The sequence below is a fragment of the Diceros bicornis genome, chromosome 29 (assembly GCF_020826845.1).
Source record: "Diceros bicornis minor isolate mBicDic1 chromosome 29, mDicBic1.mat.cur, whole genome shotgun sequence".
Taxonomy (NCBI): Eukaryota; Metazoa; Chordata; class Mammalia; order Perissodactyla; family Rhinocerotidae; genus Diceros; species Diceros bicornis.
The window spans coordinates 12290629-12307388 of record NC_080768.1 but is presented as its reverse complement, the minus strand read 5'-3'; the positions used below and the strand labels follow the sequence as shown (position 1 = coordinate 12307388).

The 16760-nt window shown below is 33.8% G+C and overlaps 1 pseudogene; it reads left to right on the top strand.

Annotated features, from left to right (window-relative positions):
* The first annotated feature begins 2331 nt into the window (after positions 1–2331).
* The window catches only part of LOC131393871 (meiosis-specific kinetochore protein-like), a 154543-nt pseudogene continuing 140114 nt past the window's right edge, over positions 2332–16760 (top strand).

Genomic DNA, 16760 nt, shown 5'->3' with positions numbered 1-16760 from the left:
CGAAGGAGTATCTGTAGCCTGGAACTTTGCCTCCTACTACACACTTATATATTCAACTACTTACTTGATCTCTCCACTTGGATGTTTAAAAGAGATCCCAAACTCACCACGGTCAAAACTCAGCTTCTAATAATCTGCTCCCCAACACACACATATATACTGCAAAATGCCTGCTTCAAAGTCCTACTGAATATCTTCACTGCTTCTGCTACCCCACCATGTTTCACTACTTCTACATCTCTGTGGTCCTATTACCTGGCTTGGAACATTGTCTATTGTCATAGTCTCCTAATGCATGCCCCTAATCCCACCTTTGCTCCATGTCTGTCTTTCTCTCTCTCTCTCTCTTTCTTTTTATTTTCTATTTTATTTTATTTTTTTTGGTGAGGAAGATCGGCCCTGAGCTAACATCTGTTGCCAATCTTCCTCTTTTTCCTGAGGAAGATTGTTGCTGAGCTAACATCTGTGCCAATTTTCCTTTATTTTATATGTGGGATGCTGCCACAGCATGGCTTGATGAGCAGGGTGTAGGTCTGTGCCCAGGATCCAAACCCATGAACCCTGGGCCACCAAAGCGGAGAGTGCAAACTTAACCACTATGCCACCAGGTTGGCCCCTCTCTCTGTCTTTTTAAACAACAACTATATTGAGCTATAATTCACATACCATAAAATTCACCCTATTAAAGTATAAAATTCAGTTGTTTTTTGTATATTCACAGAATTTGCAACCATCACAACTACATAATTTCAGAATATTTCATCACATCAAAAGAAACTATGTACCTAGTTGGAGTCACTTCTCATTCTCCTCCATCTCCCTCCAGCCTGTGGCAACTACTAATCTATTTTCTGCCTCTATGATTTTGTCTATTCTGGATATTTCATATAAATAGAATTGTATAACATGTGGCCTTTTGTGACTGGCTTCTTCAGTTCACATGTTTTCAAGGTTCATCCATGTTGTAGCATGTATTAGTACTTTACTCCTCTTTGTGGCTGAATAATATTCCAGTATACAGCCATATCACATTTTGTTTATCCATTCAGCACTTGATGGACATTTGAGTGGTTTCTACCTTTTGGCTGAATAATGCTGCTATGAGCACTTATGTACAGGTTTTTGTGTGGATGTCTGTTTTCAAATCTCTTGGGTATATATCTAAGAATGGAATTTCTAGGTTATGTGGTAACTATATGTTTAACATTTGCCAAATTGTTTTCAAAGTGGCTACACCATTTTACAATTCCACTAGCAAAATATGGGGTTACAATTTCTTCACATCTTCATCAACATTTGCTCGTGTCCGTCTTTTTTATTTTAGCCATCCTAATGGGCATGAAGTCATATCTCATTGTCGTTTTGATTTTCATGTCGATAATGACTAATGATGTTGATCCTCTTGCCATAAGATTATTAGTCATTAATATGTCTTCTTTAGAGACACACTTATCCAAATTCTTTGCCATTTTATTAAGTAGGTTACATATTTGTCTTTTTATTTTTGAGTTGTAAAAGTTCACTTTTTCCAATTTTATTGAGATATAATTGAAATATACCATTGTGTAAATTCAAGGCATACCAAATGGTGATTTGATACATTTATATATTGTGAAATAATTACTGCAATAAGGTTAGTTAACACATCCATCACCTCACATAATTACAAATTTTTGTGTAATATGTGTCAGGTATGTTTCAAGTGAACCCAGAGCAATCATGGTATGAAGAACACCTGGAAGGGTGGGTTTCCTGGGAATAATTTATTATTTAAAAAAATAGGACTAATAAGCAATGATGTTCTTGACATTTATGTAAATAATCACATCAGGTTGCACACACAAGTACCTCGTAGACCTCATTTCCTTCCTGCTGTGCTACTGAAAACCCTGGATGTAAAATAGTAGTTTGTTAATGAATTCGGTGAACATTAATGTGATTGAAAGTAAGTCTAAACAGCAATAAAAGTGACCACAATGACATGAAATATATTTAATATGTCTATATCAGCAAAAATTTTTTTAAAAAATTGTTCATGCATTGGTTTCCTGATTTTGTTTCCTTGTCTATACGTGTTCTTTTGCATTTCATTGAGTTTCTTTAAGATGACTGTTTTGAATTCTTTGTCAGGTAATATGTAGATCTCCATTTCTTTGGGACCGGTTACTGGAGCTTTGTTAGTTTCTTTTGGTGGTGTCTATTTGCCTGATTCTTCATTACCTGCATAGCGTCACACCGGTGCCTCTGCATTTGAAGAAACAAACAACTCTTCCTGTCTTTACAGACTGGTTTCCGCAGGTGAAGACCTTCTCCTGTCTGTTCCCTGGGCTGATGGGTTTACCTCCTGAATCACAGTTGTGCGGGGCTGAAGTCAGTTGTGAGGATCTTTCTGGGTCTACAGCAGGGCCCGAGGTCGGAGGCCTTTTCCAGGGGCTTGGGCAGGCGCGGGTCCTGTCTAGTCCCTGTATGGATGGGACCCCCTCCAGTTCCTTGTTTGTTCACCAGGGTGGGGCTGGGATAAGCATCTGCTTCAGGGTCCAGCATTGGGTCCTTAGATAGCCAGCCTATTGCCAGTTGCACAGCAGAAAAGAATATGAAACAGTTATTATAACTTTATTCCATATATTTAAAAGGTAAAGGCATGGACGATGTAAAAAAGATCCAAACTGAAATTCTAGAGGTGAAAACTATGCTGTCTGAGATGAAAAATCCCCTGGATTGAATGAACAGCTGATTTGATATTGCAGAAGAAAAGATTCACACACTTAGCACAACAACGGAAACTATCCAAAATGAAATACAGAGAGTAAAAAAAATAAAAAATAAATGAAAGAAGCATGAGAGTGATGTGGGACGACTTCAGACGGTCTAGCATATGTGTAATATGCACACAATTGGTGTCCTCATAAGGAAGGAGGGAAAGGTATGACAAAAAATATTTGCAGAAATAATGGCTGAAAATTTTCCAAATTTGCTGAAAACTATAAACTTATAAATTCAATATGCACAAGAAACATTAAGAAAACTATACGTAGGCACATCATAATCAAATTGCTCCAAATTTGTGATAAAGAGAAAAATGAGGGGGCCGGCCCCATGGCGTAGTGGTTAAGTGTGCGCTCTCTGCTACTAGCAGCCCGGACTCCGACCCCGGGCGTGCACCAAGGCACCGTTTGTCAGGCGATGATGTGGCGGTGTCCCATATAAAGTGGAGGAAGATGGGCACGGATATTAGCCCAGGGCCAGTCTTCCTCAGCAAAAAGAGGAGGATTGGCATGGATGTTAGCTCAGGGCTGATCTTCCTCACAAAAAAAAAAAAAAGAAAGAGAAAAATGATCTTCAAAACTGGCTAATAAAAAAGTCTCATGAATTACAGAAGCACAAAGAAAGATGAAGTGGATTTCTTGTAGAAAACAATGTAAACAAGAAGACAGTGGAGCAATATCTAAAAATAGGAAAAGAAAAAAATGTTTATATCAGGTAAAAATTCCATACCTATTTAAAATGCCATTCAAAAGGCCAACTTGACACATACAAAACTTAAAAAAAATCCTTCACCAGCAGACTTGTAAGAAAAGATACATTTAAGAAAATTCTTCAGGCAGATTAGAAATAAGAATTTATATAAAAGCACAAAAAGCAGTGGAAATGGTATTCGTATGGGTAAATGTAAAATATATTTCCTGTTATTTAAAACTATTTAAAAGACAATTGACTTTTCAAACAATAATAATATTACATTGTGGGGTTTATAACATATATAAGTGAAATATATTACAACAATGCCAGGAAAGAAAATAGAATACTATTTTAAGGTTCTTATGTTATACATGCATTGGTATACTATCACTTAAAAGTAGACTGTGAAAAGTTGAAGCTTTATACCATAAATCAAAAGGAACAACCAAAATAATAAAACAACCACAGAAATTAAAAAAAAAATCAATTAAAATAGCTGACAAAGGAGACGAAATGGAATAATAAAACATACTCCAAAATAAGGCAGAAAAAGAGGACCAGGGAACAAAGTCAGATGGAACAAATAGAAAACAACAGGAGGATGGGGTTAAACCTAATCATGTTATGTGTCCATGGTGTAAACACCACCATTAAAAGGTACAGACTGTCAGATTGCTTAAAACCAAATATTGGGTTGGAAGACTCAATATTTTTAAAATGTAAATGATCGCCAAATTGATTTCTAGATTCAACATAATTCCGATCAAAATACCAGCAAGTTTTTTGGTAGAAATTGGTAAGGTGGTCAGTGATTTGTGTGGAAATGCCAAGGGCTGAGAGTCAAAACCAACTTTGTCAAAAAAGAGAGAGGGAGAGGGGGAAAGTAAGAAAAGAAAAACAGTGTTGGAAGGTGTTATGGACTGCATTCTAAATTGTGTCTCTTCAAAATTCATGTTGAAGCCTTAACCCCCAGTGTGAATGTTTTAGGAAATTCAGCCTTTAAGGAAATAATTAAGGCTAAATGAGGTCATAAGGAAGGGGCTCTAATCAAATAGGCCTGATGACTGGTATCCTGATAAGAAGAGGGAAATTCACTGGGATAAGTGCCCACAGAGAAAAGGCTGTTTGAAGAGGTAGCAAAAGAGCAGCCATCTGCAAGCCAAGGAGAGAGGCCTCAAGAGAAACTAAACCTGCTGACACCTTGATCTTGGATTTCCAGCCTCCAGAACTGTGAGAAATAAATTTCTGTAGCTTAAGCCTCACAGTATGCAGTATTTATTATGGCAGCCTAGCAGCCAATACAGGGTAACTCTATATGTATTCAAGATTTATTGTAAAGCTACAGAAATCAAGGTAGTGTGGTATTAGTATAAATATAAGCAAATTGGTCAATAGAACATAATAGAGAATACAGAAATGGACCCAAATGTATATAGGCAGCTGATTTTTGACAAAGGTGCAAAGGCAAATACGTTGAGGAAAGATAGGCTTTTCAACACATAGCACTGGGAACAATTAGATAACCATGTGCAAGAAAAAAAAATAACCTTTCATCCATATCTCCCACGACACCCAAAAATTAACTCAAAATGAGTCATAGGCATAAATGTAAAAGCTAAAACTATAAAACATCTAGAAGATACTTATCTGTAATAGCCTCAAGCTAGACACAAACCAAATGTCTATAAACAGGTGAATAGATAAACTGTGGTAAATCTGTGCAGTGTAATACAACTCAGCAATAGAAAGGAATGAACTATTAATATATGGAAAAACATGGATTAATTCAAAATAATATTGGTGAGTGAAAGAAGCAAGATCAAAAAGAGTTCATATTGTATAATTCCATTTTATAAAATCCTTAAACAAGTAAACTAATCTATAATGGCAGAAGGAGGATGAGCGGTTGCCTGGGTGGGGCAGAAAGGGGAGGACTGTGAGGTAGGGATTGAAAAGGAGCATCAGAAAACTTTGGGAGGTGACGGATATATTCACTATCCTGGTCGTAATGATAGTTGGTTTCACAGGTGTCTACATATCAGATTACATCAAACTTATCCAATTATGCACTTTGAATTTGTACCATTTTTTGTATGTCAATTATACCACAATAAAAAGTGGGGAAAACCGTATGTGGATGTAGCTTCTCTGCATATAATGTCCGTTACTAATAAGAGAGTGAAACTAATTGATACAATAAGTATAATATTCTGTATTGATTCCAACATCTAGAAAAAATTATCAAATGATATAGACTTAATAAGGCCAGTGTGTCCTCTTGAAGGATGCCCAGAGTGACTTTAACAAATCTTTATGCTACAGACTGCATCAAACAGCTAGGAATTAGTCCTGGGACCTAGTCTTCTACCTGTTGTTAGGCTTACCATCGACCTCATCATATTCACATTACAAAGCAATTACATCAGCATTACATATGAGCCACAGTGTAAATAAAATAGCAAGAGAAGTGGGCCATCAATAAATTCTTAACAAAAAGCTTCTTGAAAATTTTCTAGCACATGGTAGGCATTCAATAAATATTTCGGAATGGATACAGTGAGCATTCTAGCATTGAAGCTTCATTTTCTTTAGGATAAGAAGGAAGAATGACAAGGACAACTTTCAGTAGGCCAGAGAGAAACAATGCTATATGCATAACTAAAATTCTACTTAAAATTGTGCATTGTAACAGGATACCAAAGACATGTTAAACAAGAAAAAAGAAATCAGAGACTAGGTTGTTTCATTTTGAGTAAAGTGTCTAAAAATGAACATAGTGTTTAAATCGCAGCCAAATCTACATAATTACTTGCTCTTAAGGATTGGCCTTTATTTGAATATATTTCTGTAAATTTCCCTGTAATTTCTATGGACAATATAGAGGTTCTCATTTTTCATATCAACATCAGTAGAGTGTAGAATCACTGTTTGGCTTTCTGTCACATAGCCTTCATTTCATTTTAAGATTTCAACTTAAAGAATTTCAACAAAAGGAAAAAGATGATGTTCAAAACAGAATTCTAAATTTTCACTTTTATTTTCAATGTGTTGTTATAACACAGTACTCTTATTGCTAGTATCACCATGATTGAAGTTGTACTTCAATATTTAATGATAATTCATTCATTTAAAATATTTATTGAGCACCTACCAAGTGACAAGTGCTGTCCTAAACAATGAAGACACAGGGAGTAACAAAAGACATAGTTCCTTCCCCATGGAGTTTACAATCTGGCAGGAAAAACTGAAAACTACAGAGTTGTTCAGGGTGTTGGGGTAGTTAAAGAAAGAGAGAGCCAGGAAAGGTCTTTGTCGGGAAATGTTATTTCCAACTAATACCTGAACATGAGTAGAACTTTACTACAAAGGAAGGAGATCAAGTTACAAGACACCCATGTGACTGAATGAGGCATTTGAGGAACTGTAATAATTAGACTATGGCTCAAATGGAAGCACGGAGGTGATTTCAATAGAACAAAATTTCTTCTTAATTTCAATACATACTTTTAAGTCTCAGCAATTGTTTAGAATTCCTGTTCTACTCAGCAATACAGATTGTGATAATTTCCTTAAAGTGAGTATAGATTTTACTGCACTATATTCTAGGGAGATCTTTTTCTTTGATTTAATATGAAATGTGTTACATGTGTTACACTTATCCAAATTCAATACATAAAACATGATAGCTGGTTGGTACCTTACCTGAAATGAGCTCAGTAGCATACTGAACTTGCAAGATCTTTATTTCCTGGTCATAAAATTCTTTATATCATGAGCAAAAAGTATGTTATTACTTTGCCACAATTAAAAACTTTCTAAAAGTACTAGTATGGTAGATGGCTATGTTCCTAGAAATACATAAAGTTATAGAATAAACATGGCATGAATGTATGGGAAGCTTATTTTATTCTATAGCAAGCAATTTAAAGTACTTTATATTAAAATAAATACAACTGCATTATGGAGTAGAATGCAAAATTTGTATGATCTTTTAAGATAAAACATGAGCATTCAAAGAGAGTTTATATGTACGGTGGATAGTTTTAAATTATACTTCGATGCCTTTTTATTCTCTTCTTCTATAAAGATTGTGGTGGTACATTAGTGACAAACCTTGAGAACAGAAATTGATCAATTTAACTTATCTATTTTTCATTCATTTCATAGTTGACTCCGATTATTCAGTAAATCCTCTTCTATATGTAAAATGCTCAGATTTACATAGGGTTTCCATGATGCTGACCTGACTCTTCTTCAAGGTAATTATCAAACTCAAACTACTGTTCTTCTAAAAAGTATGTTGTATACGATAAATTGTTTTGGCTATATTTCAAGGGCAGAGTTATAAATATCAATTAATAATTCCTAATGGATTGCCTCAACAATGTTTGTGGAAGCTTGCAGCCTGCTCAGGTAAAATATCCTCCCAGAAAAATGAGAATGTTATTAAAAATGTTCATTTAGTTTATATTCTTTTGTTATCAAGTGTATCAGCTTAAACTTGACAGAATAAAAGAAGATATATTTTAGTGTTATTTTCCATTAATCATAAATATAGATTAATAGAAAACTCATAAATATAAAAAATTATAAAAATAACTAATTCTACATCTTCCGGAACAGTCCATCCTAATTTTTCCATTTCTAGTCTACTATAACTCAAATATACTTTGCCCTATGATTTTATAGTGCATCTTAAGATAAAATCATATTTGTTAAATATGTGAGAATGTTGTTTCCCCAGACTGTGTATAGGCTCATTAAAGAGATGTTTACTCAGTGTGGTGAACAAAACATTGTTCCTGAAGGGTCTGTTCTATTAGTGGTCCTGCTACAATGGGTCGTTAGTCTTCCATTAACTTTTACTACTGGAAGCATTCAGGAGACTACCCTGGGTTCCATAATGGTCTTCCCTATGCTGACTGTACAACAGCAGCCATATTTCCCCTTGGTAAATCAGGCTCCATCACCCTCCCAGTACAGTTACACCCATCTATGCCTGGTTGTTCAATGGTACCAGCTCCCCACAGTGCTCATGGTCAGATGGCAAGCTTTAGATTCAAAGGTACCATCGTTGTGACTACAGGTCAAAGCCTCTTCCTTGGGAACTAGGAGAGCACAAAGTTGCAGAAGGAGAAGCAAAAGTTTTTGAATGGATTGTGAGGCGTAATAGTCAAAAGAGTCACCCCCACTTTTATCAACTGACACATGTGTTCTTGATTTTAGAGAAAGTGCATCTTATTTTGGACTTTGATTCAGACCATGTGCCACATCCAGCAGAACTGCTCACTTGAGAGGATGTTGTCTCCTGGGTGGTATCATAATATTGTCTTCCATAGTCCACTCCAAAATTCTGTGAAGCTGGCGGATTTGAGTGATGTGGTATGACGTCAATCCAGTGAATTCTGTGCGTATAATTAATTTTTCTTTCTATAAAATGAGTTCTCTGGTCAAAAATAGTAATTGGTAGGATACCAGGAATGTGAGTAAGGCGTTATATCAGTATACTTATGATAACGTTGACATAGAAATTCCCGGCAGAAAAGGAAAATGCATATAAAGAATGTGTACCTATTTCAATGAGGACAAATTGCTGCCTTCCCAATGATGGAAAGGGAGCAAAGTGATTTTCTAAACCCCTCACCTCCACTGGGCAGGGGTTTACATAAAAAGCTCAACACTGATGTATACTGTTTACAGGTTAGGCATTCAGCAGTAGTGGTAGCTTGAGTAGCTTTGACCAAGGGTAGTCCATGTTGTTTCATCCCTTCTAACATGACCACTTTGCACATGACCCCAAGATGGCTGGGGAAAGTGGTAGACACACTTCCAAAGAAGGGGTCATCTTCTCCTCCTGATTATTGAGATCCTCTTCTTCAGCGGGCCTTTTGGTGAACACTTAATTGTACACAGATGCCTTCCACAATGCCGCCATTCTTTGGACGCCATCCATCTACTTCTTCCCTACATACCTTAGTCCCCAGTACTCAGATCATGTTCTTGTTAAGTCTTTGTTTTGGGATAAACCTATGAACCACTGCTGATAAATTAGCATAGATCCGTGTTTGTGGTCATTTCTCCAACCAGGCAAAATAGATTAGTAGATGTCTTGTTCAAAGTTTTTATCACTAGTAGGATTTCCCTCAATAAATTCCAAAATCAGAGATATAAAAGAAGAAATGCATGATTACATAGAGATTTTAGCACACATCTTTAAATAATAGGAGAAGCCAGTCAAAAGTTTCAATGTGTAGAGAATTTGAACAACACAATTAACCAACTGACCTAATTGATATTCAAAAAGAACATTACTTCCAAAAGCTGCTGAATATGCGTCCTTTACAAGCGTGCATGGAATATTCACAAAAGTAGACAGTATTTTGCTATGAAGCAAATTCTCCAAAGTTTACATTGATTAAAGTCATGCAAGGTATACTATCAAAAGCTATAGAATTAAACGATGTCAATAACAGAGAGATAACTAGAAAAACCCAATATTTATAAATTAAACAACACATTTCATAATTAACATGGCTAAAAGAGGAAAACACAAAATGAACTACTAGAAAATATTTTGAACTAAAAGATAATGAAAATACTGCGCATTAAAATTGTGCAGTGCAGCTAAAGTAGTGCTTAGAAATTTGCTGCTTTATATACACACACACAAAAAATAATAAAACAGTGATATAAGCTACCAGTTCAAGAAGTTACAAAAAGGAACAGAAAATGAAACTCAAAGTATAAAAAAAGAAATAGTAATGATAAAAGCAGAAATCAATTATATAAAATGTAGTGTAGAAACCAGGAGACATGAAAAGTAAATGTAATGTGATATCCCGAATGGGATCCTGGAACAGAAAAAGAACATTAGGTAGACACTAAAGAAATCTGAATGAACTATGGATTTTGGTTAATAATAATGTATCAATATTGGCTCATTAATTGTAACAAATGAACCATACTACTGAAAGAGGTGAATAATAGAGGAAACTGGTTGAGAAGGTATATGGGAACTCTCTGTACTATCTTCTGTCAGTCTTCTTTTTCTGTAAATCTAATACTGTTCCAAACAATAATGTCTTAAAAAACTCTACAGTAAAAAAAAAAACAAAGTACGATAGAGAAAAATCGAAAAGTCGAACGTTGGTTGTTTTAAAAGGTTATAAAGTTGGTAAAGTCACTATGAAGTCTTGACAAGAAACATAAAAGAGAAAAAACATACCAATTATTAGTTTAAGTATAAGAGACATCAATATAAATACTACAGTCATTAAAAGTTAAGAAAAATTTTATAATAACTTTAGACCAATACATTTGAAAATTTAAATTAAATGGACAAATTCCTTGAAAAGCAAAAAAAAAAAGAAAAAGAAAAAAAACCAGACACAAGAAGAAATAGAAATTCCATATAGACCATGGCTCCTTCAGAAATTAAATCTATCATTAAAAAATTTTCAAACACAAGAAACTCTTGTCTCAATAGTTGCAGTGGGAATTCTTAACATTGAAGAAATAAATAATACTCATCTTCCACAAATTTATTTAGAGACTAAAAATTAAGGAATCAATGTCCAACTCATGTTGCGAAGTTAACATATCCTTGGTACAAAAACCTAACAAGGTCATTAAATAACATTAATAAAGACATTAAATAAAAATTACAGACCCAGTTTCTCCCATAAAAATACATACAAAATCTTAAACACAATATTAACCATGCAAATACAGTGATATGTAAAAAGGATAACACATCATGACCAGTTGGAGTTTATCCTAGCATTGCAATTTATCATTCCAAATAAATCAATAAATGTCATCACTTACAAAGTAAAGGAAAAAATAAGTATATTTCAATAGATGCAGAAAGAGCATTGCTAAGCTTAATGGGCCATATGATTAAAAAACAGAAAAACAAAAAACTCAGCAAACTGAAACAGAAGAGGACTTCCTTAATTTGATAAGAAGAACCTATTAAAAAACCTTACAATTATCACTGACACTAATGGCCACATATTGAATGTTTTATCATTCAGTTTAGAAATGAAGTAAGACTGCAGACTTTCACCACTTTTGTTCACTAGAGGTTCTTGCCATTGGAAAATGAAAAGATAAAGAAAAAAATGTGTAGAGCCTAAAAACAAGAGGAAAACAACCATTATTCACAGGAAACAAGTATAGAATGAAAAGAATCAAAAAATAAACTATTAGATATCATGTCAGTTTAGCAATGTCTCTGGATACAACCTTAATATACAAAAATAAATTGTACTTTAATGTATAATCATCAACCAAATAGAAAATGAAATTTAAATATATATTATTTATGAGTTAAAATAACATTTAATATATGGGAATAAACTGCAAACTGCAAAAAAATTTCCTAAGGGGAATTTTAAAAGAAAGAAAGAAATGGAGAGTTATAACATGATCATGGATAGGAAGATTCAACATTGTTAATTATAAATTTTCTCCAAATTAATCTGTAAATTTTGGGCAAATTCCATTCACAATCCCAGCTGATGTGTGTGTGTAAGTGGTAAACTCATTCTTAGGTTTATATGGAAATGCAAAAAACTGGAATAGCCAAGATAATCTTGAAGAAGAGAAAAGATAAAGAACATTCACTAATGGATATCAAGATTTAGTAAAAAGCTAGTATTAGCAAAATGATAAATAAATAGTCCAATGGAAGAGAATAGTGAATCCAAAAGTGACCTACATTTATGGACTTGCCTGATTTACAACAGCGATAACACTGTAATTTGATGGGGGAAATTATGGTCTTTTCAATAAATGATATAGGTCAATAGGATATCCATATGATTCACAACATACATAAAATTCATCTTGATCATAGACTTAAATGTGATATCTAAAATAACAAATTTTCTAGAGTAAATTTAGGACAATATCTGTATGTTCTTTTAATAGGCTAGGATTTCTTAAACAGAACCAAAAAGAACCATGAAAATGATAATGATAATCCTTATAATTGAGGATCTCAGTTCATTGAAAGAAACTTTTAAGAAAGTTAGAAGACTAGTTGCAGACTAGAAGAAGATATTTTCAATACATAAATTTAAAAAAGATGAATGTGGGGCTGGCCCAGTGGCATAGTGGTTAAGTTTGTGCACTCCACTTCGGCAGCCCAGGGTTCACAGGTTCAGATCCCCAGGGTGGACCTACACACCGCTTATCAAGCCATGCTGTGGCAGCTGTCTCACATATAAAGTACAGGAAGATGGGCATGGATGGTTGCCCAGGGCCAATCTTCCTCAGCAAAAAGAGGAGGATTGGTCACAGATGTTAGCTCAGGTCTAATCTTCCCACCCCCACCCCCCAAAAAAGATGAATATACACAATATATAAAGAACTACAAATCAAGAAGAAAAAGATAGACATTCCAATTTGCAAAACTGGCATATTTCTTGAGAAGGCTCAGTACAGAAAAAGATATCCAAATGACTATCAAGTATATTAAAAAAAGAGTAGTAATCATCAATACTAATTAAGTAAAGGCAAATTAAAATCACAATGAATATCAATTCATTTCAACCATAAAAGTTACCATTAACAGTACTAAAACCAAAAGAATAAATGAAGATTAGAGAAACTTGATATCTTTAGAATGCTGGTTGGAGTTTAAATTTGTGTAACCATTTTGGAAAACTTTTTGGCAATATCCATTAAAAATAAATGTACAATATACTTCTGCTATCATTTAGAAGATGGAAAGCTGCAATCAAAGCTATTCATACCCAAACAATGAAAAAGAAAGAGCTCAATAGTATACAAAACTGTAACTTTTCTTGATCATATTAGAAAACTTAGGTTGCAAGGCACCAAAGTAACCTGAAATCTGAAGAAAGGCTTTAAAATAAATGTAAGATGTTAAAAGATTTAGTGGAAAATGTCCACACCTTGCATCAAGAGATGAGGACTGTAAGCAGAAAAATGGAAAATATAAGCAAGATTCAAATGGAAAAGGCTAGAAATAAAAATCAGAATATCAGAAATTGAGTTCCTTCAGTGAAAAAATATCAGCAATGTTATAGATAAGTCAAGAGTAGTCATTCAAACTAACAGAGGAAGAAAAGAAAAAGAATGGGAAAAAGTGAATAGAACAACCAAGAGCTGTGGAACAATATCCAATGGTCTAATATATATGTAAATGTAGTCCCAGAAGGAGTAGAAGGAGAGAGTAGGGCAGAAGAAACATTCGAAGAGAAAATGGCTGAAATTTTCCCGAAAGTAATGAAAGATATTAAATCATAGATTCAAAAGACTCAAAAAGTCTCAAGGGAAAAAAATACCAACACATGCACACACATACACACACACCCTTAGACACACCAAAGATAGACAGAAAATTTTGAACAGACTCAGAGAAAACAGACACATGTTATAGAAGAACAGAGAGAATTGAGCAGTCCCCATAATCCCACTACTGGTTATGCTCTCAACAGAAATCCAATGTTAAGAGAAACAGTTCAGAGAAAAAAAAAAGTATAAACTGTATGATTCCATTCATATAAAGTTCAAGAATGAGCAGAATAATCTATGGTGATAAAGTAAAAATATGATTTCTTGAAGAGTATCGACTTGCAGTTGGCATATGTGAGTGTTCAGGACCACTGGATGTGTTCTGTATCTTCATTTTATTTGAATTTTCCTCCTTTTTTGTAAATTGGGCTATTTCTTTTTGATTTGTAGGAGTTCTCTCTATATATTGTATGTTAGTCTTTTTTAAAAGAATTATATATTGAAAATATCTTCTTATTCTGAAATTAAGCTTTTAACTCTCTTAAAAGTTTCTTTCAATGAACAGAGATTTTCAATCTTAAAGAAACTCTCTGTTTATCATATTAAATTTCATTGACCTTACACTTAACATTTATATATAAGTAGCTTATAATTGAATAAATTTGGAGTAAATATAAAAGAAAAGATAACCTAAAGAAAAATTGAGATCTTAATAGAAAGAAAATGAAAATCTAAGAAAAATTAATATGCACTTTAAAACTCTAATTACATACCCAACAGTCTGTGTAATTTGACAAAAACATTTGAGTTTATATTGAAGAATAAATATCTAGTTTTAACAATGTAATTTATGTAAATAGAATACTAGTGACCAGAAATCTGCCTTACAACATATTAAAAATAATATAAATCTGCTATAATCAAGTCAATATGCTATTGGTATAGACTTAGAAAAAGATAAGTAGAAAGAATAGAGTTCAGAAATAGATTCCCAAATATATAAATTTTCAATATATGAAAAAGAAGATGTTTCAATTCAACAAGAAAATATCGTCTAATTTAAAATTTATGTCTGGCACGAATGGCTCTCTATTAAAAGAAATTTACATAGAACTCTACCTCATACCATACACAAAAATATATTTCAGATGAATTAGTGATTACAACGTAAAACTAAAATCAAAACATGTTGAAAAATTTTAGGAGACCAAACAGATAACCCAGAAATCAGGAAATTTTTAAAAACATGACAGGAAAATTATTGGCTACAATGAAAAATATAGAAATTTGCTACACAAAATGTAAAATTTAAGTCAAGATATACTATAAATATAATCAAAATACAAAGTGTAGATTGGGAAAATATTTGCAAGGCATATAGTTTACATATCTCCTGTATAATATTTGTGTTATCTTTAATATTCATTGGGGCTACCCTATTTCACAAGTCCAGAGTGTGTAAATTACATGTAGTTTCCATAAACCCCTGGAGACTATAATGTGTCCAGAAGCATGCTTAGGCTCCCAAGAGTTGTTCATTATGGCAGCCCCGTTAGAAAGAGTTCCTACATGTTCATATGCAAAATAAAACCTAATAGAAAAGTTTACAAAAAGTCTTTAATAGACAATTTAGAGAAGAGATGACCAAATAGCCACTACGCATATATATATATAGCGAGCCTCACTAGTAGAAATTGTAAATTTTAATTATAAATTAGAAGAATAATGAGATAATTCTGCCCAGATTATCAAAAATAAGATAATACTACTCAGTGGTGGCAGTAACAGGGATAACGGGTAAACACATACATGTATGCATAACTGCTGTAAAGGTGAATTTACGTAGCCTTTGTTGGAAAATAATCTGGCAATGCCTATTTAGATTAAAAACAAATACTTCCGTGACCCAGTAATAAGACTCTAGGAATTCTACAGATTTAAGTACTATTATTTATTTGTGTGGTAAAAATTTGAGGAGAGGGGTCAGTAAAAAGAATACTATGAAGAAATTCATTGTAAAGGGCATAAATCTGCGACTGAACTAAAGCACTAGTGGAGAGGCTGATGACAAAATTATGGAACATCCACACTGTTGAAATGTGAGGCGGTTGCAAGGATGGGTTAAATGTCTATCACTTGAGTTGAGGAGATTTCCCGATATAATTTTGTGAGGAAATTAACTTTCAGTAACATGAATACGGCATAAGTCCAATTTCATAAACAGATAAGGAAAATACCAATATACAATTTTTACTTGATTGTGTGAACAATGAGACAATGTGGATTAGTGGAGAGAGCAAGCAAAACCAAAAAATAAAGGGTATGATGAAAAAAAAAACCCAACTGTAACAAAAATACTACAACAAAAAAACAGTTACTCAATATAAAATAAATGATTACATTTACGTAAAAATAATATGTGTGTGTATATATATTTCTCCGTCTATGTATCTTACCAAAAGACCATTACTGTTCACCTCTGGTAATTGAAAATTTCAAGCGATTTTGACTTACCTCTTACACTTTGTTTGAAGTATTTACAATAAGCATGAATTATGTATATAATCAGAAAGAAACAACGAAACATCTTTTTTATTTCAAAAAGAAAATATGTAGCCCATGTGTAATATGTAAATTTGTGACTCAGAGTAAGTTGATCATTGTAATACTCCACCCCTATGGTTTGTCACATCGGAGAGCCTCACGCATAGGTAATTCTTCATCTGCAACTACTAGCTGTCTTTCCACTTAAAAGGGTCATTATCACAGCAATTCCCACTGACATACCTTGGAGCCACTACCCACTTGATTAGCAGGTACTCTGTCACATAGAACAAATGAGACTGCTCTGTCAGCCTCTGTGTCCTCTCTTTCCTTGGTTTCATTAAATGCAGTCGCCCTGCCAGTGCTGACGTCTTCCTAGTGGCCTCCAGTCCTGTCCTCTCCCTCATGTAGTGAACGAGTTAGTATTCTTTAAGTACTTCTGCACAATGAGATGATCTGCACTTAGGAAAATGTTCTGTATCTGCTCTGGC